The sequence below is a fragment of the Leopardus geoffroyi genome, chromosome D4 (assembly GCF_018350155.1).
Source record: "Leopardus geoffroyi isolate Oge1 chromosome D4, O.geoffroyi_Oge1_pat1.0, whole genome shotgun sequence".
Classification (NCBI taxonomy): Eukaryota; Metazoa; Chordata; class Mammalia; order Carnivora; family Felidae; genus Leopardus; species Leopardus geoffroyi.
The window spans coordinates 34,498,860-34,523,942 of NC_059342.1; the positions used below are offsets into that span (position 1 = coordinate 34,498,860).

Genomic DNA, 25,083 nt, shown 5'->3' on the forward strand with positions numbered 1-25,083 from the left:
TTAAAAGTTTATTTATTTTGAGAGAGACAGGGAGACAGAGAGGTAGAGAATGAACAGAGGAGGGGCAGAGAGAGGGGTACAGAGGATCTGAAGTGGGTTCTGTGCTGACAGCGGACAGCTTGATGCAGGAGTTAAACCCATGAACTGTGAGACCTGTCTTGAGCCAAAGTCAGATGTTTAACTGACTGAGCCACCCAGGCACTTTCATCTATCTCATCTTAATAAGGCCAGAAAATTATACTATGAACATAAATATCTGTAAATAGTAACAAAACAGGGTTTCTTCATTACATAATGGCTTGTTCTGAATAATGGAAGGATAAGGAGACCAGGTCTTGCTGATCTCTGGCATAAGTGTCTACAAACCTGCCAATAAGTATGAGTGACAAGAAATGAGGATGAGAGGAAGGGGAGAAACAAAATATTCTCCTGTAGCAATCAGTGGTGGGTGGGCTCCCTATGAGCTGACCGGCTACCTCATGTAAATAGTAAAACACATTTGTGAACCATCTCCCAGATTCTAGTAATAAAAACATATGACTAGTTTCTTCATCATACTGGCTTTCATGTGCTTCCAGTCTTTGAGAAATAAAACTACATCTTCTCTAGATTTTCAGTTCCTTTAGAACATCACTTATAGCTTAGGGCAACATTTTTTTTTTTTTTAATTTTTTTTTTCAACGTTTATTTATTTTTGGGACAGAGAGAGACAGAGCATGAACAGGGGAGGGGCAGAGAGAGAGGGAGACACAGAATCGGAAACAGGCTCCAGGCTCTGAGCCATCAGCCCAGAGCCTGACGCGGGGCTCGAACTCACGGACCGCGAGATCTGACCTGGCTGAAGTCGGACGCTTAACCGACTGTGCCACCCAGGCGCCCCTAGGGCAACATTTTAATAATATAATATAATATTTGTTTCCTTTGGACATTTCTGCATTGTCCTCGTGTGTAAATGAATAACAATCCCAACCCATTAATAAAATTCCCATTTTACCTCCCAGTTGAATGGTGGATAAAATCCCCGAGTGGGTGGCTCAGTGCCTTGCCTGTGACTTACGTGTGGTTGGTCATCCTTCCAAATATAAGACTTTCAACTGCAAACTCCAGATATTATTTATTTCTTTTCAAATCAATGTGGAATAGGAATTTCTTTTTTTCCTTGTAGATGTCCACAATATGTGATGTCAGTTGAACATACTTATTGTTGCAATTTCCCAATTTGGGTATCACCAAATGAAACTAGAATAAATAGGAAAGTGGCCTAGCTGCAGAGTCTAAGTCTGGAAAAAATAATGAGTAGGAAATGTCTGTCATTGGCCTTCTCACTCTTGCCCCTTTTCTCCACTCTAGGTCTCCTCTGAGCATCTCATTCTCTCCACCTTGATCCCAATGCCTTACGTACTCTGGATTGTCCAACCACTTAGCTGTCTTGCTCACTTAATGAATCTTGTATCTCCCCTAATTTATTATACTGGAAATTGCATGGGAGATGAGTGAACATAATCCCTAACTTTGTTAATAGCTGTGTGTAATGGGGTGAGCTGTAAAATTCCCCAGAGTCCTCATTTCTTTATCTGTAAAAACAGAGATAATAATATTTATTTCACAGAGCTATTGCACAGACTATATAAAATCATGCACTTGAAACTTCCACTCAGAGCTTATCTCCTGGAAAATGTTAGGATACAATGTCTAGATATTTGTTCTGACCTAAGTTGGTAATTCTAATGAAACTTTCAAAACAGAAAAATGGAGGACATTCTTCTAATGGATGGTGAGGGGATTCCTTCAGATGGAGCAAGGGTGGTATGGGGAGGAAGTGGAAGATTTAGGGCCATGATGACAGTTGGTCAGTCCCCAAGCTATACAACCATACGTGGACACACAGAAAGTAGAGACTTTTATGAAATGAAAAAAAATGAAGGTGAGAAAAAAAAAACTAAAGGTTTTTGGGATGAATATTTCAAGCATAAGGTGAACATCTCGAAGTATATTTTCTAAAGTGTGTAGCAAAGACAGGGAGTTGGTAGTTGTAAAATCAACAAATCTAGTTGTATGGATGCTAATGTATATTATTGTGTTTACTAATAAGTATTATCTCACTCTCTTAATGATATTTAACATCTGTAATGTATTGTGTTTTTACTGTGATCAGAAGAATAAGCTCAAGACTCAGAGTGGGCTGAACTCCTGGCTCAGCCATAAACAGATGACATTTTACATGTGCCTTAAGCTCTCTGAGCCTCACTGTCCTCATGAAAGGAGGAAAAAACATACACACTTTTTACAAGTGGTGTGAGACACATAGAGCACAGATTCTTGATGATGCTGATCCAGGGAATTAGCCAATCCTAAAGTCCTATCTCTGGATTTTTTTTTTTTTTTTTGAGATAATAAGTATCCTCATGGTTTCAGTAACATTTTTGGTGGATTTCCTCTTGCTTGGAGCTCAAAGCATCTTAACTGGTCCATCTCTTTTTTCAATTCTTCAGTATGTGACCATATGTATAAGAGAACCAAACACTGAACTGGCCTGATCTTGTGGCTTCCACCACATATGCTCTAATGTTCTTTACCTAACCCAAGAGAGCCTATGTGAATGTGAGTATGAGTGTGTGTGTGTGTGTGTGTGTGTGTGTGTGTGTGTGTATGAGTTGCTATTTAAACAATTCACAAGACATAGCTGAAAAAATTCTGAGATTGGTTTTATTAACAATACACTTGAGGTATATATTGGGGAATAGTCATCAAACCAAATTAGGTGATTAAAAACTCATACTTTAAACATCAGTTTATCTTTCCCTTTAAACTCTGGAGATAGACCAAGAACCTGCTTTTCTGTGGGAAAAAAATGTTATGAGTCCTGAAAACTCCTTATGCCTCTAAACCTTCTTTGTAATGTTCATGCACTCTAATATTACAGGATAATCATTTTACTGCAATATCCTCAGAAGAATTTGGAGGTTTGTCATTTCCTGGTTAAAGGTTTCATTATTTGCTTCTGGCAGAAACCTAGTCAGGAAGAATTCATTGGTTTATAATTCTAAGTTAATACACTCTAATCATTTAGAAATTTACTTGCAAAAATAACTCAGCATATTTGTTGTTCTTTAAGGACTGTAGTAAAACTTCCCTGAGTAACTTGGTACACTTTGCAAATAAGGACTAGTTTTAAACACTTGAATGAAAGATGCAAGTATGTTTACATACATCTTTAAAAGCTACAAAGTTCAAGATCTCTGCTCATAGATGACCAGAGTCAATTATGTTCTAAATCTGTCCTTATTTTAAATGTTTCCTTCTTGTCTTTTTCTTTTACTACTCTGTTTCCCATTTTAAATAATTTGTATCAGTCGAAGTAGAAGACAGATAATCTGGACCTTCTTCCAAGAAGTCAAACAGAAAGAATCCAGGGTAACTTCTATGTCGAATTAATGGTTCATTAGAACATTGCATACCTGAGGAGGTAAACATCGCATTTTTAGCTGTTTTGAAAATTTTATGAGACATTGACATGTGGGGATTTGTATAGTGGCAGTTTATTTCTCTTGTTGTAAAGGATTTCGGAGCAAAAATAAATTAGCTTTTTAAATTAATATCTAGATAGATTAACATATTTTAATGAGCAAGCTATCTTTTATTATTTTGGTATTTTTATGACTTTTTTCTGACAATAGGTCAAATTATAAAAATTTGCATTTGCATCTACTTATAAAATGATAGAAGTTTATCAGGAACAAAAATACAAAGGAACTTTCAGATCTCCATTAAACTTGACATTTTTTTCTAGTAACATTTGCCTAGAATGATAACCCACAGTGACATTTTATACTCACAGAGGAGACAGGCCAACAGATGAAGTTTCCAGGGGTCATTCTTTTGTCCTTTGCCCTTTAACATTTAAACACTGCAAACAAGTGTTTCTAACTCCTCTAAGATAATCCCATTCTCACTTTCTTAAACATGAAGCCTGTGAAGGATGCTGGTTGGAAATAAAGGTGTCTATGGACAGAACCCCATGAAATATTGCCCATGGTCCACCTTGAAGTACCCTAGATAGAGGGTTAAATCCCTCCTTGGCTATTGATACTATTCATCTTGTTGTTGTTGTTTCACTTTTAATGTTTACTTATTTATTTTTGAGAGGGAGAGAGTGTGAGCAGGGGAGGGGCAAAGAGAGAGTGAGAGAGAGGATCCCAAGCAGGCACAGCGAGCGAGGTGGGGCTCCAATTCAGGGACTGTGAGATCTTGACCTGAACCAAAATCAGTGGTCAGACCCTTCACCGACTGAGCCACCCAGCCACCCCTGATACTCTTCATCTTAAAGGAAGTTGACAGTTTTATGATTAGCTTTGGAGATTGACCAGATATTCTGGAATTTAGTGCTTTGTGGTCACTGAAAGTGGTATATACTAATCATACTTGAGGAGAATAGTTAGCTTATATTGTAAGGTATTACTTGTTTTCAGGAAATCATCTGAAGGAGGTTTATGAAACATTGTGTCTCAGGGTCCCTAATAGCTGGATAACTTTATGAGATGGGACAGCAGTGGAATTTTTCCACTCTATGTCTTTCTGTGTAGTTCTTCATTTCAGGCACAGACAATACATGGAAGGAAATAAAATGACCACTGTATCCAAAGATGGAAGAAGAATACTAAAGAAGTGTTGTAAATGTTTAAGAAGAAAAGAGAAATTATCTGATTTACTACTAATGTAATTCTCTGCACCTTATAATCCCTTGTAGAGTTCACAATGGAAGAAAGAATGGCCATAGCTGTGCCCTTGGTGACTCTAGGTAGATGCCAATCCTACATCTCCTCCAGGCCACTGTTGGTTGCACTTCTGTGTTTACTATGCTCCTCTGGTAAGTAACATAAACATGTCTGGTTTTTTTTTTTTTTTTTTTAATTTTTTTTTCAACGTTTATTTATTTTTGGGACAGAGAGAGACAGAGCATGAACGGGGGAGGGGCAGAGAGAGAGGGAGACACAGAATTGGAAACAGCCTCCAGGCTCTGAGCCATCAGCCCAGAGCCTGACGCAGGGCTCGAACTCACGGACCGCGAGATCGTGACCTGGCTGAAGTCGGACGCTTAACTGACTGCGCCACCCAGGCGCCCCAACATGTCTGGTTTTGATGCAGAGCAATTTCCTTTACCCTGGGCAAGGATGGAATCAGAGGCCTAAGGTACCTACATTCAGAACTTCCTTAAAACAATGCATCTTTCTGTATTCCATAAAGAGGCCTGTGTCTCCAAGTGTCTACAGGAATTGCTATCCCTTCCTGGACTCATTATGGGTTCAGATAAATAAGATCCGTTATCCTCAAGATGGGTGAGTGGTAGGGAGGGAGAATGCCCTTCAAAGTTGTCTTGGATGTTCCTGTTTTATTTTTACAATAAATAAAAGTGCTGGGTGTGGCTGGTCCATGAATAGTGAACAAACAATGTGATCAGGTCTAGTAGGCTTGGCTCTGCATTCATTCATTTGCTCACTCATACCTCCTTTTCATTCATTTACTAAAATATCTACTGAGAGCCCACTATGTGCCTGGCACTCTGCAAAACACTAAGAGTACATGGATGAGTGAAAACAGACATAATTGGGTCACTGGTCTATTATCATGGAGCTCACTGGTCAGTAACAGTCAGTCCTGATTATTATTTTAGTTTTGGATGTCCCTTTATAATTAATGTCCACCTTCCTATCCAAATTGTGAGTTATAGACTTGTTAAAATCGTCTAAACTTTTTTTTAGGGGAGAGAATATTATTTAATTTCAGTAATTTAGAATAGGATCATGCATCTTGGAGTTGATGCTAACTTCTTCTAATTTGTCATGACAACCTCCCAGCATTAAAGTTTATTAGACTTTGCTTCAACTTTACTCAAAGAGACAGAGATGGAGAGAGGCCGGACCAAATCCAGAAGCCAAAGCTCTGGTCATTCATTTTCTGAGACTGCTCCAAATACCCCTGATGTGCTTCCAGGTATTATAAAGTGTGTAATGAGAGAGGAGTGATCCTTCCAAATCACATAAGATGAGAAACCTATTGACAGAGAGTGAACCTTTTTGGTCTCACTGCTTAAGTAAGAATTTTCAAAGCAAACATTTCAACCCTCCACTTGTAACACTGTTTACAGAGAAAATACACCCTGTGTTTACTGTGGGGCTGGAATGTAACCTGCAAAATAAAGGCAGGGGGATTCCTGGGTGAAAGGAGGTCAAACTGTAGGGAAACTAAGACAGTCATTTTTCTGTCTTAACCCTGAGCAGCTCATTGTCTTCTGCCAGTAATCGACCTGGTTGTATCTGGTATAAACTGGGACGGTAGCCACATTGATAATGGCTGAATAAACAGCATATTAATGGCAACTGTTTTGAAAGATAAGGAGGGATTTCAGATCCTCAAGTCGCTTTTTCTGAGGGATGCTTCAATTCAAAGCCTGGCTCATCCCCATTCAGTTTTATCTGTGGAAATCGCCAGTCACCAGCTTCTGCTTTTTCCCTTCAATAAAGATGATGATGTGGCACAGCACACAATCATCTCCTACTCACTGCTGTTAATATTATTATTTTTATTGAGCAAAATTCTAACTTCTTGGAGCTGTTACTGTTCAATCTAAGGGCACATACTAGGAGTAATGTTATTACTACAAAGACAGAAACAAGCAAATGATCCAGGTACCTGCACTTTTCTCTCTTCATCCACTCATGCCTACTGTCTCTCATCCTATGGCATCAACAAGAAGTGATTATTCATGTATACAACAACAAATTTATTCAACCTCCCCTCAAAAGATAATTAAAATATTTTAATACACTTTGTTTCTTTAGCTTAAAATAATATTTCTAAGGTCATTTCTGAATTGCAGCAAGGATTGGCAATACACTGTGGTCCCTCATTTAAAAATCAGGTTGTGGGGCGCCTGGGTGGCGCAGTCGGTTAAGCGTCCGACCTCAGCCAGGTCACGATCTCATGGTCCGTGAGTTCGAGCCCCGCGTCGGGCTCTGGGCTGATGGCTCAGAGCCTGGAGCCTGTTTCCGATTCTGTGTCTCCCTCTCTCTGCCCCTCCCCCGTTCATGCTCTGTCTCTCTCTGTCCCAAAAAAAATAAATAAACGTTGAAAAAAAAAATTTTAAAAATCAGGTTGTAATTGTTTATCCTTTCTCTCGTTACTCATTCCTTTCAATCATATTTATTAAGCACTTACTACATGTCAGGCATTTGGAGTAGAGTGGAAAAGAAATATATTCCTTGTCCTCATGGAGCTAAGAGTCTAGCGAGAGAGACTGTTCTGTAAACAGTTGTATATTAATCAAATCTTTATACATTCATATTAAAGTTCAATAGGGTAATATGGTCTTAAAACAAAGTCCTCCTTAATACTTTTGTAAGGCAAAGCAATGGCTTTTAATGTATCTATTTGGCTAGGCCAGATATATCAGGCTTTATTAAAGCTGGGCACAATTTTCCTCTTGAACATGAGAATGCTTTCCTTCTACAATGTCTCTGCAAAGGATCACAATGATGTAGATAATGTAGTTTGCTCAGTAGAAGACAATGATGGAGCCATGGTATGCATCACTGTGTATTGATATAATTACAGTAGTATAAATTTAAATAAAGAACAGACACATGGACAGCTAAATAAGCACAATTCAATGTATGTGCTCTACTAAAAATGTGAGACCATAGCATAGTGAAAGGAATAAGGGGTGGAGCCATTGGAGACAGAGTTTAAAACAAACAAACAAACAAACAAAAAACCTTCCAGGTCCAGGTTCTTAAGGATTAATAGAATTAACTAAAGAAAGGAAGAAATGGTGGAGAAAAAAAATAAATTAACAGAGAATTAACGACACCTAGCCATTATCCTCTCTGTGGTTATTTGGTCATCCTCTCATGGAAAGAAAGCCTCAGTTCCCTTCCCATTCTCCTGGACTCTTAATGGGTTCTTTCCTGTCATTTGACTCAAAAGAACACGGGAAAGAGGAGGGAGGCACCACTCAGCTCTCTCACCATAAACGAAGTTCTGTCCCACTGTATGGGATTGGACTGACTATCGTTTAAAAGGCTGGTAGAAAAATAAGGGAAAAGAGAATAGCCTCAGTATCCTGAGGATATCTCAAAGGTCAGACCAGAGTACAAATAAAAGTGGTCTGGAAAAAAAGTATCCTAAGGCAAGGACCAACAGGTTCTTCTGCTTTCCTTCTTTTCTTTATGATATTGGGAAGAAGTATTGTTAACACACTGACTAAAAACAGAAACCTGGTCCCTTTATTTTATTTTGCCTTGAGATTTATTTTTAGAGTATCTCATCTTAAACTTGTAGTTCTGGAAAGGATCTTTTAAAAAGTCTAATCCAACCCCCTTGTGTTATGAATTAAAAAATTACCGACCAGAGTGGTGAGATAATTTGTTCAAGAGCACAATTACTTAGGGGACAAAGTTGAGACCTGAAGCCAAATCTTCTGGTGCCCCCCAAAGTAGAGAGTAATTTAGAATTATTCAGACCTGGTTTGCATCTGTGCTCTGATTTATATTTGTATCTGTTTCCTCTGTATAAGGGACATTATAATAATTTACAGGGAACTTATGAGAAATAGATGAGAAAAATATATGAAGAGCACCTAGCAGAATATCAGCTTCATTGTGAGTGCTCACCTTTACAGCCTCTTTCTCCTTTTTTACCCAAGAAAAACCATGCTGCAGAAACTGTGAAGATCTGTGATTAAGGTATTTTAGAACACGACTTTAGAAGCCAATCTGAAATCATGGACATTACTAATGGAAGATAAATGTAAGAACTTATATATGTACATTCGTGTATATTTGCACACACACACATGGTTTCCTCCCACAGTGAATAATGTGTGAAATTTGAAATATTTGAAATTCCTGGTAATGCCTTAATAATACCAATTATTTTCATCATGAATACCACTAATTGAGCACCTACTATGTGGCAGGTATTGTGCCACTTCAATTACAAACATTAATGCTAATTCTGGCAGCAATCTAACAGATCACTTCACAGATGATGAAACCAAGGGCAGAGTCATTGAGTCCCACAACTAGCATCAGGATGATATGAAAGTTATAGAAAATTTTCAACTCTCAGATTTGTTTCATGCAGAATAATTAGAGGTGATTTCTTAAAATCCTGTCCAGCACAGATGCCTAGACACTTAAACTAGCAGCTGCTCTCCTTGTATATTCAATGGGCAGTGTTGCTAGGCTTGATAGGTCAGGACCATAAACTTGGGTAATTTAAAGACGGAACAAAGGGCATAGATGACGATTTCTTCCAAGCACACACCTGCTGAGCGCTATGAGTAACTATCCCTAAGGTCAGACTTAATTGGATTTAGATCCAAATGAACTCTGACATGTTGATTATTCACTGCTTGAAAGCAGAAGGAAGAAAAATGCTAAGGTGAGAGGTCAGGAGTATAAGTTTTCCTTTTTCTCTCCTGTGGTTCTGAAAAGTCCCCACTGAGGACTTTCTTTTTATTCAGGTTTTATATTTTCACTTTTAAGGTCACTTGGGGAACCTAAATGTTCTGGTACTCTATACATCCCAAACACATATGTTTCCTCACATACTCAGGTTCTATAGCTTCTAGAATCAGTCCTGTGATGGATATTAGGAGCCTACAAAGGACATCACAAAGTAGTTGGGGATACATATTCGAGAATTCTCACAATTAATCTCCTCCACAGAATTTTAATAAAGGGAGGTAAGCAATCTTACAGGTGATAGGAATATTAGGGTGAATAAGAGTGAATTGTCTGCTCTATCTCAAGCTTTGTATATCTTACCTCAGTTAATTTTCATAATTATTATTCTCGTTTCATCACAAGTACAATTCTTATCCTCATTTTATCAAAGAAGCAATTGAGGCTTAAAGATGTAATGCCATGCAACAGTAAATGGCAGAGTTATTCAAAATTCAGCTCTGTCTGATTCTGGCAGCCAGAGCTCTGGGAGGATGGCTGTTCTGATATGGTCACAGAAAGGCTAGATACTGGGTTAAACCCATCAAAAAAAAGCTTCCTGGAGGAGGTGGGTCCTGAGTTGGAAGACAGAGAAAAAAGAACAAGTGGCTTGATGGCTACAATATGGGTAGAATAAACTGGAGTGAAAAGAGGAATGTGAAGGATTCAAAAGAATATTCTCTGAGTTTGGAGCTGGACCCAGTGATGAGGCTAGAGACAGCCAATGGTTGTTTCAACACAGCAGGAGAGCAACTGGATACTTGAGAACCAGAGAACAATCTGGGAGCCAGAGAGTGGGAGCAGACTACACTAGTCACTTGTTAAAGATCAATAGGTATATGGAAGATTCTGGAAAGGAAATACACCTCTTTGCTTTCTGAAAGATAGTAACAATGTTTCCACAGTAGATGAGATCCATGACAGAAAAGATGAGTTTGTAGAGAAGAGAAAGGCCACAACTGGGTTGCCATAGCTCAACCTGTGTTTGTCATGCATCATTCCTTCATTTAGCAAGTACCTACTGAGTACCTACTGTGTGTCAGGCTCGCTGTGGTCACAGGAGTTTCCACAATGTATACCTGAACTACAGCAGCATATCAGGTCTGCCCAGAGGAAAAACAAAGTTATCTCTTGCATTCCAGTGACAGTGACATAAAATTGATGACCATTGAATCAATGAGGAAAAATTCACCATAGAAATTTAAGTGCTTTTGAGAATGAGATGGGGTTAAAATGACTATCCTAGTACAAGTGAAGTGTTGATAGTGTTGAATAAAATGGAAACAGGAGAGCCTACACTTTAAGAGGAAACAGAATAGGAAATGTGGATGAGATTTATAATGATAATAATAGTTCCTATTTGGGGACCCTGTACTTTGGCTGTACTAGATGCTTTACTTATTCACCAGTCTGCACTACAGCTCTGTGAATAAGTTATTACCCTCATTTTATTGGTGAGCTGTAGGATGACCAGCCATCCTGAGGGGTTTCCCTGGCAGAGGACTTTTAGTGCTAAAGCTAGGGGAGACCCAGACAAACTGGGATGGTTGGTTACCTGAGAAGAAACTGAGGGTCACAAAGTCGAAAGTCAAAGACAGAATATGAACTCATGCCCAAGACTTCCAGATGTCTTTCCACTATAGCACATTGCCTCAATATTTAAAAATCCCAAAATTACAAATATTAGACCACATATTCTCTTTTCTGTTTTCTTTTTCTTGTTTGTCGTTGTTTTTGTTATTTTGAGAAAGAGAGAGCATAAGCAGAAAAGGGGCAGAGGGAGAGGGAGAGAGAGAATCTCAACCAGGCTCCACGCCCAGCGTGAAGCCCAGGGCGGGGCTCCAGGCTTGATCCCAGGATCATGAGATCATGACCTGAGCCTAAATCAAGAGTCAGTTGTTCAACCAACTGAGCCACCCAGGCGCCTCTCGGATCACATATTTTCTATACACACAAGCATGACAAAGTTTTTATTTCTTGAATCAATAACTTCCATGCCATCTCTTCTGTTAAATTGTTCATTGCTTCTGTCTCAACCACTAATCCCTTTGTATGGTCTAACATATGTTTTACTAACAGCTTCTTTCAACAGAGGAGAAACGTGTTTATAAATAGTAAACCTTTTCATTTTTCAGATTTAGTTAGAACCTCAACACTAAGTGGTACAAAAGAACTCCAAAACAGGTTGTGTTGCAGCAACTGGGTGGCTCAGTCAGTTAAGCATCTGACTCTTGATTTCGGCTCAGGTCATGATCTCAGGGTTTGTGGAACTGAGCCCCACATCGGGCTCTGCTCTGGCAGTGTGGGATCTGCTTGGGGTTCTCTCTCTCTCTCTGTCTCTCTGTCTCTCTTTCTTTCAAAGTAAATAAATTAACTTAAAAAAAAAAGAGGTTGTGTCTTCAAGAGACTAACATCTGGAAGAAAATAAAGTGAAAAATGAAAGTCCAGCTGTTTTGTCCATAAGCCAAACACGATGCTATTTGGGGACATCTGGAGAGCTGACTGAACTTTTTTGATTTTCTTACAGATGTTCAGGGTCATCTAGACACTGCTATAACTGCACATGGAAAGATATGCATAATGGTATTTCACTGTGTAATTGCCATAGAGAACCCTTTTGTAATGTTAATGTTTGTGGTCAGAATGAAGACTCACCCTATTGGCCTATACTGTTATATCAATTATATTTTATAGCATGTGGTTATTATGTTGCAGGACATGTATTTTGACCCAGATAGCCAAGCCATGATGTAGACGTTATGGATTTTGAAATTAGTTACTTTATAGCCCTTTTCTTTTTAGGTTCTAATTGGTTATATGCAAGCAGGAAAAATGGAGGGCATTTACTGGATTGCCTGGACTTTCTCAAATAACTAAAAAAACTTATTGAAAGCTTGTTTAGAAGTGATTCAAATAATTCAAACTTTGAAATGATGTCACGTTCTAAAGATGGTCCCAGGGTTCAGTATGCCCTGCAATCAGCACACCCCCATCTGACTGCTGTGGGAGCAGCTGCATTATCTGCATTTGGCCAAGTAAGCAAACTCTGCACCGTGTCACAGTGTTTGTTGTTTGCTAATGGGCTAGTGGTTAAAAACTGCTTAAAAACTCTAATTACACATTTTCAGATAATGCAGAGGTGGCATATGGTTGGCTTCATTACTTGAAGATATACACATACAGACTTTACTTGTATACTTTGTCTGGTGCATAGTAGCTATTCAATAAATGCTTTATAAATGCCTGAAAATGATATCAAGCCTTAACTAATTCATTACCATGCACTGAATACAGAGTTAAACATATAAAGTATATAATATTACTTAATTCACAAAAGAGTCCTCTGGGGGGGCTTTATTATCCCCATTTCAAATATATGTTAACTGGGGTGCAGGAATGTTAAGCAAGTGACTCACCCAGGTTGTATCAATCTAGCATGTGGCAGAAGTGGCTTTTGAACCCAGATTGTCTAGCCCCTTAAACATTATGCTCTACTGCCTCTTTTTGAAGTGAGTATCTGATGGCAGAGACCTAGATTTGCTAAGAATCCCAAGACTGGTTTAAGACCACTGTCAAGCACAGACATGCACAGATCATTTTATGCCTATTTCATTAAAAACCATTTTGTTGGGGGAGGTCCTAGCTCCTGCACATAGATGGGAAAAGTACACATTTGGTACATAAACCCCACTTACACACATTCAAAATGATTCAGTCAGTGGGTTAGCAAAGGTTGTTTTAAGCCAAATGACACCTGTAAAGGAAAGTTATGTTGCTGCTCTTTCCTTTTAAATCTGAACTTCTTACTTACTGACCTGGTCTGTTGCAAACATCGATGTGTCATAAAAAATACGTTACCTTATAAATCACATCTCTCCTGTAGGAGATTACAACATTTTTTATGGCCCATCTGAACCTCTTGAAGCTTTGTTTCTTCAGAACCTATTCCAGTTACAAAGAGATGAGGTTTTTACTTCAAAGGAAGCAACTATGAAACCTACACTTGTAGAACACAAAACTACCTCCTTAAGGTTTTTTAATGATTGTTACATCATTCACTTTTTGCAATTGCCATTTAAAAATTCACAATACACATAATAAGGTATCCACTTTTTATGACTATCCCACTGCTAATTTCAACTATGTATGCAAACAAGTTGGAAAAATAGTGTGTCAGCTCTTTGATCTTAAGTCTCATCTTTACTCAGTGGAGCTTACTGGAAGAATCATCCCAATTCCTAGAAAACCACAGGTTTTGGTGTATTAAGCAGGTAGCACATTAAGAAATTTTATTGTACATACCCACAGAGTCAGGGATTTTAAGCCAAATGGTTGCATTTTTTTTTCAGAGTGAAAATTTAAAAGGAAAGATAATTATGCTACTATTTAATAGAATCATTGAGTGACATTATTTAGGTTGTTTTTGCTTTCTTTGAAAAGAATGCTCATCAAATACTATGTAAAAGTCTATGTTTACCCACCAACATAATAACACCCTTCATTTATGTGGCCATTTGTTGTTTCCAAAGTGCTTTTACATTTATTACATAATTGGGTGATATCATTTGAACACTTGAAATTATACCCCAGATACAGTCCAGTAACTGCATTCTGAACACTAAATTCAAGGTAGATATGCTTTTCTGGCACTGCCTTGACTAAAAAAGGTAACATAAAATAATACTGCTCTAGTCCCAAAGGGATTTCAGACAAGGAAGCAAAAAGATAAAAACAAAACAAAGCAAAAAAAAAAAAAAAAAAAAAAAACCCAACAGTATTACAGTATGTTACTTACTCACTGTTAGACCACAGTGAAATTTACAAGAGGGGTTTTGTTAAAGGATTTTTCCCAAATGGTCCAGAGTACAACTTAACAGTTAGGTCTTGTAAGATTAAGTGCTTTACCTTCACCTTGATTTTTTTTTTTTTAATGGCTGCTTCTAACTGTGGTGCCTCACCTTAGATGTAAAATATCACCTAAGAGGGATGAGCTAATGGTGTGCCTGGAGGAACTTTTACTGGAAACCTTAATGAGTGAGAAGCACAATCAGGAATATCACGGTGGATGCAGAGCAGCATGGCGGAATGAAGAGACAGAGACTTTGAAGTCAAAATGCCTTGGCTTAAAATCGAGGCTATTCCATTTACTACTTCAAAGACATTGGACAGCTCATGTAAACTATGAGCCTTAGTTTTCTTACCTTTGCAGCGAAGATGGTAATATCCTTTATTTTTCATAGGGTTATTGTGAATATCAACTTTAATATTGACTGTAAATATTTAGCTGGTGCCCAAGATATTAAATAATAAGTAGACTCATTGCTTCCTTATTATTAGGCCTGTTTCCTTACTACTACAATGTTATAGGCAGACATCCAAGAGGGTGTAGAATAAGAAAATTTACGTGAATAAAGAGGAGGACAGAGCTTTAGTGAAGATGGTTTCCTGGATTGTGGCTTGGGTATCTAGATCGTGATATTCAATAAAATTAGAAAGAGGGAAAGAGAGAATGAGAAAACTTGTGGGGAAGAAAGAAGGTAAGATTATATGGCACAGCACATCTATCCTGCTCACTCCTGAGTCCCCAGATTCTAACAAGGTCCTTGGAACAGAGTAGGTAATAATGATAAGAAAATCACATAGCAAATAACAAATACTTAGCAGCAACTGACATAATTAGGTAACCCAGACTAACTCAATGACTATATTTGAATTGGATGCATGATCAAAAAAATATATACCTCAGAGAATATTCTTACCAGAAATGTATAAATACATAACATGGCATATATGCCCTCTTTCAGGGGTCAAACAAAAACTTTCATAGCATTTCAAATAAAATGGATTAAGAATGAAAACATACAAAAGATCAACAGTACCCAGAAAGATTAAGAAACTGTTTCTTTTCTAGGTCTAATATGCTAGGGATTAGAAGCATTGCTTTCTTTTTTTTTTTTTTTTTAACACCATTTTACATTCTTATTTGGATGCACACAAAATCATTGGTCTTTGGCAAGAATACGGAATGGGAAAAAGACAGTCTCTTCAACAAATGGTACTGGGAAAACTGGACCAAACTTTTTTACACCATACACAAAAATAAAGCCAAAGCAGATTAAGGACCTAAATGTGAGACTTGAAATTATAAAAATCCCAGAAGAGAGAATAGGCAGTAATTTATCTGACATCACCTGTAGCAACATTTTTCTAGATATGTGTCCAGACGCAAGGGGAATAAAAGCAAAAATAAACTTTTGGGACTTCATCAAAATAAAAAGCTTCTGAACAGCAAAGGAAACCATCAACAAAAGTAAAAGACAACTTACTGGATGGGAGAAAACATTTGCAAGTCATATTTAATAAAGGGTTAGTATCCAAAATATATAAGGAACTTATACAACTTAAGACAAAAAAAATCCCCCAAATAATCCAGTTAAAATATGGGCAGAAGACATGAACAGACATTTCTTTAAAGAAGGCATCCAGATGGCCAATAGACACATGCAAAGATGGTCAACATCACTCGTCATCAGGGAAATGCAGATCAAAACCACAATTAAGATATCACCTTACACTTTTCATATTGGCTAAAACAGAACAAAACAAAGCAAACACAAAAAGCATGAGAAACAGCAAGTATTTGTAAGGATGTGGAGAAAAAGCACCCTCTTTTGCTGTTGGTGGGATTGAAAACTGGTGCATTGTTTTTTTGTGGCATTGTTTACAGTAGCCAAATTATGGAAGCAGCCCAAATGTCCATCAATACATAAGTGGATAAAGAAGAGGTATAAAGACGGGGCGCCTGGGTGGCTCAGTCGGTTGAGTGTCTGACTTCAGCTCAGGTCATGATCTCACGGTCTGTGAGTTTGAGCCCCATGTTGGGCTCCATGCTGACAGCTCAGAGCCTAGAGCCTGCTTCGGATTCTGTGTCTCCCCCTCTCTCTGCCCCTCTCCCGCTCATGCTTTGTCTCTCTCTCTCTCTCTCTCTTTGTGTCAAAAATAAATAAACATTAAAAAATTTAAAAAAGAAGAGGTATAAAGAGGCTATATATATATATATATGAGTATTATATAATATATAATTGATATATATATGTAATGGAATATTATTTAGTCATGACAAATAATGAAATCTTATTTACAACATGGATGGAGTTAGAGAGTGTAGTGGTAAGCAAAATAAGTCAGTCAGAGAAAGACAAACACATGATTTCACATGCTTTCACTCATGTGGAATTTAATAAACATAACAAATGAATAAGGGGGAAAGAAAGAGAGAGAGGGAGGGAGAGAACAAGAGAAACCAAGAAACAGACTCTTGACTCTACAGAACAAGCTGATAGTTACTAGGAGGAAGGTGAGTGGAGGGATGGGTGAAATAAATGATGGGGATTAAGGAGGCCAGTTGTGATGACCACTGGGTGTTGTATGCAAGTATTGAATCACTATATGGTACACCTGAATCTAATATAACACTATATGTTAACTATACTGGAATTAAAAATCAAAATTTAATAACATTTTTTTTAATTCAAAATCAGACGTCATTAATCTCTATCAGAGATCTTGTCAATGTCCAAAAGCTCTTAGTGCTTCCCTTAACCTCTACCTGAAGACTCGAAAGTGACACAGGGTACTTCACTATGTAGAATCTATCTCATAGGTCAGGACCAAATCAGCATGGCAGTGTGGCTGTGAAAAAAAAAAAAAAGTCAAATAATGGGTGGCTTGGACCTTTGCATGGAAAGGTCTTTATTTTCATGTCCTTATTAGGTATTTTCAAATGCCATTAAACATCTCTATTCCTAGAGCTATCTCCATTCCCATTTTGTGCTGCATTTGACTTTAAAAGAATTCTGTCTTCAATGCCACTGTAGGTAAGCAGATAATCTATCTGCTATTCATAAGGCACAGCAGTTTTTCCAGGAACCTTGGGCACTAAAAGGCAAAGTTCTATTTTAATTACCTATTTACATTTACTATTTCATTGTGAAATAGGTTAAAATGTGGGAGTGAGGAGGCCACACTCAACAGCTGCCTGTCTCCATGAGAAAATGGGCAAAAGAGGCCTTTCAGACTTCGACCCAGTTCAACAGCCTTTTGGGATTACTGATGGGGTGAAGTTTATCATTTTAAAGTGTAAATAAGTCACAAGGGTTATTTTGAAGTGAAATTTATTACTTTAAGGATAAAGATCAACACCTTTGGGAAAATCAGTTGCCCTCATATTTGAACAAGCAGTGCACCTCCCTTACAACTTCAGTGCTTTGAATCAGTCTAACATTCTTTTTTTAGGTAAGCATTCTTTAATGTACATGGAAAAGTGTGATCTGAAACAATACAATGCTAATACATAAAACAGCTATTTGCTATATGCACAAATTAGCAGCACACAATTTAATTTAAAATTAGCAACTAACGATTCTAGAAAACAGCAATGTCTTCTCAGTAAGAAAGCCATACAATGGACTGAATTTTGCCCCCTGCTTCTCACATGTAGTGGTAGAGTGGAATACAGTAACACATCTTATAGGACAAGACTGGGCAGGCCAAGTAATGTGTTAGTGGTGCCTTTTACCAGGAGAGGCCCTGAAAACATTTATCAGTGATGGGCACAGAGTTCTAGGAACTGCTTGCAAAAAGAAGGTCACTCTATGACAGCTTAAAAATACCTTGGCGTTCAATGATCTTGGAACTGTGTAGACTTAGGTGTCTAGATAAAATGAAAGTCCATGTCTCTCATATGTGTATGTAATTTTATACCCACTCTTGTGAGTGGGCTAAAATCCCCTGTGGTTATCTTCACTTCTGAACATTCCCTTGTGAGCTCTTGTTTTCTTCTTCTTATTCATTCATATACTCCCTTTTCTTCTCCCTCACTTCCTAGTTTCCTTTTTTCAGTATATGGTGTTTAAAGAATGGAAGAGAAGGAATGAAATTCCACAAGACGTTTTATCTGCAACTCTGCTGGCCCCAGCCCTAAGTGCAGGGGGGATTTAGTGAGACCAGGTCTTCCACCCAGCTGGCTGTCTCTCAGCATGTGACAGGAATGCACATTGAACCCCTTGGGTTCTGGCATAAGACTTCTCCAGTAGGGAGAGAACAATTTATGCAAATGGGTAGGAGAGGCAGTGTAGGAGGAAAGAGACCCATTTTCATGTCCACACACTCTGAACCAGTGTGCTAGAACTGGAAGAACCCCCAGAGAAATGCTTGCCTGACTTAGTGATTAACTCCCCAAACATTTACCAAGACTACTTGTTAGGCACTGGGGATGCAGAAATGCTAGTCTTTCTGAATCTCTTGTATCTTAGTTAACTGTAATTATAATATAAAGGTTGAGGGGTGTCTGGGTGGCTCAGTTGGTTAAGCATCCAACTCTTGGATTTAGGCTCGGATCAGGATCTCAAAGTTCATGAGTTTGAGCCCCACATAGGGCTCTGTGCTGACAGTGTGGAGCCTGCTTAGGATTCTCTCTCTCCTTCTCTCTCTCTTCTCCTCCCCCACCCCTTTCTCAAAAGAAATAAATAAACTTAAAAAAATAATGATACAAAGATTAAATCTGTATATGTATATGTAGGTATAGGTATGCACACACACACACACACACACACACACACACACACCTGCCAAAGTTTTATGGGAGCTCAGAAAAGGAACCACTAGTTCTGAGGTTGGGAAGAGGGGGAAATCTTAGCAGGTAGTAACATACAAAGACCCAAAGAAACAGACACACAGTATTTAATAAATGAGGGAAGGGTGGAGGTAGAAGCATGAGGTCCCTAGAATTGAAATAAGATGAGGACAATAAAGTGAATCATAGAAATCAAGATGTCATTGATAATCTTGACATTCCTTTCAGTGGAATGTAAGAGGCCAACTACAGTGAGACAGGAGGGAGATGATAAAGAGAATAGTAGACAGATCAGCATTGGATGGATTAGCATTGTATTGAACCACAGGCCCCTTTTGTTAATTAACAAAGAGAGATAAATATCAGTATTGCCACTTGCAAAATCTGTAGGGAGAGTGAAGGGATCTGAGTGTGGAAAAGACTTGTGAAGAAACAGGAATTATAATGACCATAATATTTAACATGACCAGGACATATCATTCTACCCAACAAATTTGCAAAAACCAACAAGCCACAAGCAAATAGAAATCTGATACTTCTAAGTGTTGACTTGTGAAGAGCAAAGGGGGCTCATACAGCTTTCTGCTACACCTGGTATGAGAGTAATTTGGCACTAGGAGTAAAGGTAAAGGGTGCACATTGTCTGACCAGGTTATACTTCCAGGTATGCACTATGCACGGGTACAAGAAGGATATTATCTAGGTGGCCATCAATTGAATACACATTTTTAAATGTGTCATATTCGGTGAGCTACCATCCAGAAGTTAAAATGGACTAAGTATGTATGTATCAAAGTGGAAACGTTATCTGTAGCATAATATTGAGGGAAGAGAGCAAGTTATAGATTGGTATGTATAAATGGATACATTTACATATGTGGAATAAGTAAAAAATAATTGACAGGATACACAGCTCACTCTTACTATCTCTAACATTAAGTTTTGTGAATAATTTGGGGAAAATGCACACAACAATGCAGCAATGAGAATAAGCCATGTATAACTACAAGCAACTATATGGATGAATGTCACAAATATGAGGCTGAACAAATGGAACCAGACAGTAAAGAGTGCGTACTGTACGGTTTATATAAAAACAAACAAACACAACAACAAAAAAATCAAAGCCAATGTATCTTGATAGGAATTAGGATAATACATTTATGCAAAGGGTAGAGATTATGAAGGTGCACAGAACATGTCTTCTATTGTGCTAGCAATGTCTTCTTTCTTGATCTGGGTTCTGTTAATAGAAGTGTTTTCAGTTTTATGTTTATTAAAAGTCATTTAACTGCACACTTGCTAAATGTTTACTTTTCTGAATGCATGCTATACTGCAATAAAAAGTGTAACAATGCTATTCAACAGAGGGGAAAAATTATTTATTTATTCTGAGTTGATGGGTTCATAGGTGATTATACATTTCCTGTGCCTTGCTGTTTATTTGTAATATTTCATTATTTAAAAAAAGAAACCCAGGAGCCAATTTAAATTAAGAATTAAAGATAAGGGAAGGCACAAGTTGGCAGTGATAGAAAACAAGGAATCTGAGGCTCGGAGATCACAGAAGATGGGCGGACAGCAAAACCAAAACAGCAGTCCGCTCTCCGCACTGTCATTCCACTGCAGTGGCGTCCTCTTGCATGTATGCATGTTCTCTTTTTATTTTGGAAACTTATCCAGCTTCTGCCTTTAAGTCTTGCACAGTTCCCTTACTCTATGTCAGTAATTGTATTTATCCACAGTGAAGGAACTTTGCAGTCTTTCCAGTAGCTGCTGATATTTTAAAACACTGCTTTTGAGGTAGATGAAAGAATGAGAAATGCTTCCTTCTCTGCTTTTCCAATTTTCTCATAAAAGGGTGAATAGACTATACCAAGTCTTTAAGAGGTATTATTTTTTAATGTTTGTTTATTTATTTTGAGAGAGGAAGAGAGAGAGAGAGAGAGAGAGAGTACAGGTGAGGGGCAAGAGAGAGAGGGAGAGAGAATTCCAAGCGGGATCTAAGCTGTTCGGGCAGAGCCTGACATGGGGCTCGAACTCATGAACCATGAGATCATGACCTGACCCAAAACCAAGAGTCCATCACTTAACTGACTGAGGCACCCAGGCACCCTTATTAGATATTATTTTTTAAGCTGCACCAGGGTAAGATGAAAGCCATTCACCCTCTTTGGTCTTCAAAATAAAAGAATAAGTCAGGTTCAACACTATTGATGGGTAATATGCATTCACTTTCTCTGACCTTATGAAAAACACTGAATTTTTTTTTTTTTTTTGGTGGGTGGGGAATTCAGTTACAGTGTGTTTGATTTTAAATACATCAAGTATTTGTAAACTGTCTCTCAGATAACGAAACCCTCAAAGAGTGTGGGATATGTTTCAGGAAGATCCAATAGTAGTCAACTGTCTCTGAGTAAATAAAATAGAGAGAGGACACAGTGTCCCTTCTAGCACAATGCTTACCCTCTCTGTGCAGTTCTTGTGCCACTGCCTTCACTTTAATGCTCAGATTATCCCCAGGCGTTTAATCCATGTCACTTCAGCACATTGCACTTAATTGCAGAATTTAAAGAAGACAAAGAACACTGTAGAAATGGGAGGGATGCCTCTGGGCTTTAGCTACTCTGTAAAGATGGGTGGGGAAAAACCTTCCACATTTAACTCTTGTGTATCTTGAAACAAAAGAAATGAGAAAATGAAACGTTTCAGGTTACAGGTGGGCATTTCCATCAGAGAGAGGTTGAGCACCCCAGCACTTGTTAATTTCTAAGTTCAGCATGATCCTGAGAGCCTGTTAATATCTGCTGCCCCCTATAGTTTGCTCTTGTAAAAATCCTTTTAAAAAATCAGGAGAGCTATTTAAAACTCCAGTTGCTCTCTTCTAAATCCTAAGCACTTGTGGAATTTCATTCTGTCTCTTTTCAGTCCAAATCCACACATCAGAGTGAGCGAGGACATGGGGCGAGGCAGAATACATCTATGAGCAGTTGTGATTTCATTTAAGGGAATAAACTGGGGGAAATGATTGCCTTTTAAGCATGCAGATTGTATGATATGAAAAAAGCTGCTCAAATAAATATGATTTTCTTTTAAAAAGCAAAGGAAGCATCTGTTTATTAAACTACTTTCTCAATTTCCTATTGCCTTCCGAATTGGTTGTGGTACATGATTGCCTTGGTCTCCAAGCACAATAGCTTCTAATAACATTAAGCTTAAAATAATAGAGTAGAAGAGTACAGACTTGTGGTTTGTTCATTTGCTGAAACTAATATCGACAGCAGAAATTTTATCCAATCCTAAAATAGCACCTGGAACACTAGAAATTTAACAATGGCTCAGTGATGAATGAAATTTCATTATAAAGAATCATAATCTAATATCTAACTCCAGTAAAAATTTTGGAACTAGTTATCACCATGAACAAATGCTGGGGCAAAAGGTAATAAAACTATTTGCTTTAGCAATAGATTAATGAAGAAGAAGGAGTAGGTGATCTTAAGATAATATCACCCCATAGTCTGTGACCTGAATCATTTTAGGCTTAATTTCATAATTCAAGTGGACTGTGTATATGTAACTCCCTGAAAGATTATGAAAGGGTACAGTTAATGTGTACAGTGCTAAAGCTTCCCACAGGCACATAAGACATCTTCTTTAGTTTCTTTAGAATCTACATTATAGATTTGGAATTTTCCCCCAAAACAAAACTGATCCTTCTAATCAACTTGGTGAAAACAAAGAGCTAGTAGGCATAGTTGTTCTGAGATCAAATCAGGTTAGCTCCAATCTTGTATAATTAACTACAATGAATTAAACAATGACACTCTCTAAAAAGATAAAAACAAAATAAAAGGTCTTAAGTAGGAGAACCGTTAATATATATAAAATCCTATTAAATGCATGAAAATAAATCACATTTGCTGATAGTCATTTTTATTTAATTTTATTATGAAACTCACGCAGTATAACCATACTGTTTCATTTTGCTGAAGTAGAAACACAGACCCCAATCCACCAATTAAGAAATATTGGTTAAACATTCTTGACCTCCTGCTGTGGAGAATATAAAAGATTTTAGATACAAACGTTCTTCTCAAGCTACTCGAAGACTAACAGTTAAATGAGTGAAAAGACTGTAAGCATTTGAGAGGTTCAAAAGAGAGAGTTTTTTCTTAGAATTTCCTGAAGGTATGGTCTGAGTGGGCTGGCTGTAGATAGGAGAAAACAGGCCGACTGAAGGGATCGGGAAGGACTTCTGAGGTTTGAAACATGAAGGGAAGCTCTGTGGACAGCTGCCGTGCACCAGTGGTGTCTGCTGGAAAAGCAGACACAAAAAAACATACCAAAGACTGTGGACTGGCCCGAGAGATTCCTGGCATCCTCCAAGGGGTCCTTGCCCACGGGGTATTGCATACCGGTGAAACAACATAGGAATTGTTTTAGCGAGGCACACATCGGGGTGGACCCAGAGCTCAAAATCTAGCTGAACACTCTTCTGTGGGAGTCTGAGGAGGGACGTGGCCAAGAATGGAGGAGCCTCCTCAGAGAACGTGGGAGAGAGGCTGGCGATCTGAGAGAGGGGGCAGGGACAGTGCTGGAGAGAATGCCCCGCTGGCTGGCCCAATGCTTGATTCAAGCCCTATCACTTTCTGTGTGTAAAGTTCGAGCTTGGCCAAGCTTCTCTGGACTCAAATCTGTTATTCGCCACGTGAGGATATGTGACACCCCTACCGTCAACGCGTATCATACAATCCCGGTGAAAAGCGAATGAGATCATGTAGGCCAGAGTACTTTGTCAAATGTAAAGCGCTATTTAATTTAAGGCTGATTGTGTTCAAGCTTGTGGTCAACATCCATGACACCTCATCTGATTCATTGGCTGAATCATGGTCATCAAAACTCTCTTCGCATTCATCTACATCCATTTCTCACTTCCCTGAACTAGATCCACTGTTTTCAGGAAGCTCTCTCTACTTGTCTGTTGTCAGGCTTACTCCTCATGCCTTCAACTTTTATGCATGATTTATATCACATTATTCATTTTAACTCGTGTTCTCTCTTATAAAAGGACGTGTTGCCTCTCCGTTGAATTATAAACTCCTGAAGGAAAGGGAGTTTGTTTTTCACTTTTAAAATGACACCAAAAATGTACTTGGAAGCAAAGAAATGAGGCAAGAGGAAGTTGAAAGATAGGATTCAGGGACGAAAATCTAATGCAGACTGACCCCCATCACAGGTAGCCTGGCAATTCTGGCTCTTTTCTTGACAATTATTTATAAAATGAAGATGATACTACACAACTCCATTGTATATGAATTGAATATGAAATGAGTTGAAAAATTACAAAATAATGAATACAGTTAATAAACATGTTGCATTGCATTGTATACATATAAAATGGTATTAAAAAACCTAAATAAAAAATAAAAACAGAGGTTGGGTGAGATTTATATTTTCTGCATCACATGCCTTTTTAAATTTTTAAAATATTTATTTGGTTTTGAAAGAAGAGAGAGCACAAGTGGGGGAGGGAGACAGAATCTGAAGCAGGGTGGAAGCTGTCAGCACAGAGCCCAACGCAGGGCTCAAACTCACAAACCCTGAGATCATGACCTGAACCGAAGTCGGAGGATTAACTGAGTGATCCACCCAGGTTCTCCTCACATGCTTTTTTTTTTAAATGTTTATTTATTTTTGAGAGGGAGAGGATGGGGAGGGGCTGAGAGAGAGGGGAGAGAGATCCCAAGCAGACTTCACAGTGACAGTGCAGAGCCCAACAGGGGGTTGGAACTCAGGAGCCTTGAGATCATGACCTGAGCCAAAACCAAGAGTCAGACGCTTAACTGACTGAGCCACCCAGACACCTCCCTGCATCACATACTTTAAACTAATTGAATAATCCATCAGACTTGAGTAAGGATAAGATCTTGATGTATTTTTTTT

The 25,083-nt window shown here is 38.3% G+C and overlaps 1 protein-coding gene and 1 long non-coding RNA gene across 49 annotated transcripts in view; one reads left to right on the plus strand and one right to left on the minus strand.

The window, feature by feature from the left end:
- Positions 1-25,083, minus strand: part of PTPRD (protein tyrosine phosphatase receptor type D) — a 2,239,943-nt gene that overhangs the window by 545,469 nt on the left and 1,669,391 nt on the right. The gene's annotated exons all lie outside the window — the stretch shown is intronic.
- LOC123593753 overlaps positions 1-25,083 on the plus strand; it is a 67,206-nt gene that overhangs the window by 13,577 nt on the left and 28,546 nt on the right. The window contains exons 2-4 of one of the 2 annotated variants that reach the window (XR_006710486.1): positions 4,748-4,867; positions 8,702-8,805; positions 12,306-12,756. This is a non-coding gene — a long non-coding RNA (uncharacterized LOC123593753). Of the gene's footprint in view, positions 1-4,747; positions 4,868-8,701; positions 8,806-12,305; positions 12,757-25,083 lie in introns of those variants that run through there. The other variant, XR_006710487.1, reaches the window with a different exon arrangement.